The 3618-nt window shown below is 49.3% G+C and overlaps 1 long non-coding RNA gene across 1 annotated transcript; it reads left to right on the top strand.

The window, feature by feature from the left end:
* Window positions 1-2259: 2259 nt before the first annotated feature.
* On the top strand, window positions 2260-3326 carry LOC135529233 (uncharacterized). The gene is made up of 3 exons (XR_010453671.1): window positions 2260-2317; window positions 2651-2705; window positions 3272-3326. It is a non-coding gene; the product is annotated as an uncharacterized LOC135529233 (long non-coding RNA).
* The last annotated feature ends 292 nt before the right edge of the window (window positions 3327-3618 follow it).

Consider the following 3618-nt stretch of genomic DNA (forward strand, 5'->3'; position numbering starts at 1 on the left):
GGTGTATGTGTCAGAGTGAGAGGTGTAAAGGGAAGGTGGGATGGTGTGTGTGTCAGAGTGAGAGGTGTAAAGGGAAGGTGGGATGGTGTATGTGTCAGAGTGAGAGGTGTAAAGGGAAGGTGGGATGGTGTATGTGTCAGAGTGAGAGGGTGTAAAGGAAGGTGGGATGGGTGTGTGTGTCAGGAGTGAGAGGTGTGAAGGGAAGGTGGGATGGTATGTGTCAGAGTGAGAGGGTGTAAAGGGAAGGTGGGATGGTGTGTGTCAGAGAGAGGGAGTGAGAGGTGGAAGGGAAGGTGGGATGGGGTGCATGTGTCAGAGTGAGAGGTGTAAAGGGAAGGTGGGATGGTGTGTGTCAGAGTGAGAGGTGTAAAGGGTAGGTGGGATGGTGTATGTGTCAGAGTGAGAGGTGTAAAGGAAGGTGATGGTGTATGTCAGGAGGAGAGGTAAAGGGAAGGTGGGATGGTGTGTGTGTCAGGGGAGGAGAGGTGAAGGGAAGGTGGGGATGGTGTATGTCAGGGAGTGAGAGGTAAAGGGGAAGGTGGGATGGTGTATGTCAGAGTGAGGGAGAGGTAAGGAAGCGGGAAGGGGATGGGGGGTGTATGTGTCAGAGTGAGGGAGAGGTGTAAAGGGAAGGTGTGGGATGGTGTATGTGTCAGAGTGAGGGAGAGGTATAAAGGGAAGATGGATGGTGTATGTGTCAGAGTGAGGGAGAGGTGTAAAGGGAAGGTGGGATAGTGTATGTGTCAGAGTGAGTGGAGAGGTGTAAAGGGAAGGTGTGATGGTGTATGTGTCAGAGTGAGAGGTGTGGAAGGGAAGGTGGGATGGTGTATGTGTCAGGAGTGAGAGGTGTAAAGGAAGGTGGGATGGTGTGTGTGTCAGAGTGAGAGGTGTGAAGGGAAGGTGGGATGGTGTATGTGTCAGAGTGAGAGGTGTAAAGGGAAGGTGGGATGGTGTATGTGTCAGAGTGAGGGAGAGGTATAAAGGGAAGGTGGGATGGTGTATGTGTCAGAGTGAGGGAGAGGTGTAAAGGGAAGGTGGGATGGTGTATGTGTCAGAGTGAGGGAGAGGTATAAAGGGAAGATGGGATGGTGTATGTGTCAGAGTGAGGGAGAGTGTAAAGGGAAGGTGGGATGGTGTATGTCAGAGTGAGAGGTGTAAAGGAAGGTGGGATGGTGTATGTCAGAGTGAGAGGTGGTATGGTGTATGTGTCAGAGTGAGGAGAGGTGTAAAGGAAGGTGGGGATAGTGTATGTGTCAGAGTGAGAGGTGTAAAGGAAGGTGGGATGGTGTGTGTGTCAGGGGAGTGGGAGGTGGGATGGTGTATGTGTCAGAGTGAGAGGTGTAAAGGGAAGGGGTGGAATGGTGTATGTCAGAGTGAGAGGTGTAAAGAGAAGTGGGATGGTGTGGGTGTGTCAAAGTGAGAGGTGTGAAGGGAAGGTGGGATGGTGTATGTGTCAGAGTGAGGGAGAGGTGGAAGGAAGGTGGGATGGTGTGTGTGTTTATGAGTGAGAGGTGGTAAGGGTGTATGGGTCAGGGAGTGAGAGGTGTGAAGGGGAAGGTGGAATGGTGTATGTGTCAGAGTGAGAGGTGTAAAGAGAAGGTGGGATGGTGTATGTGTCAAAGTGAGAGGAGTAAAGAGAAGGTGGGATGGTGTATGTGTCAGAGTGAGAGGTGTAAAGGGAAGGTGGGATGGTGTGTGTGTCAGAGTGAGAGGTGGTATGGTGTATGTGTCAGAGTGAGAGGTGTGAAGGGAAGGTGGAATGGTGTATGTGTCAGAGTGAGAGGTGTAAAGAGAAGGTGGGATGGTGTATGTGTCAAAGTGAGAGGTGTGAAGGGAAGGTGGGATGGTGTATGTGTCAGAGTGAGAGGTGTAAAGGGATGGTGTATGTGTCAGAGTGAGAGGTGTAAAGGGAAGGTGGGATGGTGTATGTGTCAAAGTGAGAGGTGTGAAGGGAAGGTGGGATAGTGTATGTGTCAGAGTGAGAGGTGTAAAGGGAAGGTGGAATGGTGTATGTGTCAGAGTGAGAGGTGTAAAGGGAAGGTGGGATGGTGTGTGTGTCAGAGTGATAGGTGTGAAGGGAAGGTGGGATGGTGTATGTGTCAGAGTGAGAGGTGTGAAGGGAAGGTGCATACATTTGAGGTAATTGTAGTCAAACTCCCCTTTGATTGCCAGTTGTCTTCCCAGGTAGCTATTGATTTCACCGCCTCGAACGGGGATCCTCACAACAGCTGCTCCTACACTATATCCACCCATACCAGCCTAACGAGTACCTCAAAGCTCTGGTCGCTGTCAGGGAGATCTGCCAGGATTACGACAGGTGAGGCCAATCACACTCAGCCAATCGTTAACAGCTATTATATCAAATGTTGTGCAATGACTGTTGCTTGTCACTTCAATGTTGATTCCTCCTCTCCTGAAAAAATAACTTTTCAAAGTTTGTGTGTGAAAGTGTCCTCTAGTTGACCAGTGACTCAGAGGTTATGTAAATGAGAAGTCATTCAGAGCCCATGGTAGTCCTGGGTCACCAGCAGAATGGACTTGTTTATGGGCATGTGTTTCAGATAACAATCCCTGGCTCAGAATCCAGTGTGCCATCGCTCAAATTCTAATCACTCTTTTGTTTTCTATCCCTGCATGCATTTCAATCCAGTGACAAAATGTTCCCAGCGTTTGGCTTCGGCGCTCAGATTCCGCCTGACTTCAAGGTAATTTCCAACCATATTTTTCATAGAGTTGGGCTATGGCTCAGCCTCAGCAGGGTGTCGTAATCACTCCTGTGACAAGATGAGACGAGGTGAGACTCTGGCTCTGCTCTCCTGCTTCTGTAGTGATTACGACACCCGGCTGGCCCCCGCTGGCCCCCGCTGGCCCCCGCTGGATCCCGCTGGCCTCTGCTCTGCCCTGTTCTGTCACACCGAATGGGCCGGTCCAGCCCAGGGTTCTCTACTGCTGGATTGACTCTCTGAGTCACTGAACTGCCCAGCAGGAAATACTGGCCATTCTGCCTGGGTGACTGGTGCTACCTCTGGCTGACACATGATGCTGCCTCTGGTCCAGAGAGGAGGGGAGGGGGTACCATGGCTCGCAATTATGCTCATTATCCAACCCACAACAATGCATCAGTTGACTTTTACATTTGATTGTGTGATTGATTGCTTCTGGCCAACTCTGTGTTAGTGTGCGTGCGTGTGCGTGTGCGTGTGTGTGTGTGTGTTCCTTTGTCTCACTGTTCCATGATGATCAATAGTCCATATTTTTCATCTTCCTCCAGGTTTCTCACGATTTTGCAGTGAATTTTAATGAGGAAAACCCAGAATGTGCAGGTAGGTGCTTCGCCTCAAACAGATTAGAGGTTCACCCTGCCTTTGAAATCAGACTGTCAAAATGCTTTATTTCAAATGCTCATCACCAGCTCTGGGGTGGGTTGTTACCTTAAATTGGCAAAATTGGGGTCAATTTCCCCTTGCACTGAATAACTATTAAATATTAAAAGCATAAATTTACCTTTAATAACACATTAACCAGATAATAAAACCACATTTATCACGTTCTCTCTTCATGCCGGCCCAAACACTTTGTAGGGGTGCATCAATAAAACGTTTTAACAGTGAGTCTACA

This window comes from Oncorhynchus masou, unplaced genomic scaffold (genome assembly GCF_036934945.1).
Source record: "Oncorhynchus masou masou isolate Uvic2021 unplaced genomic scaffold, UVic_Omas_1.1 unplaced_scaffold_11249, whole genome shotgun sequence".
NCBI lineage: Eukaryota > Metazoa > Chordata > Actinopteri > Salmoniformes > Salmonidae > Oncorhynchus > Oncorhynchus masou.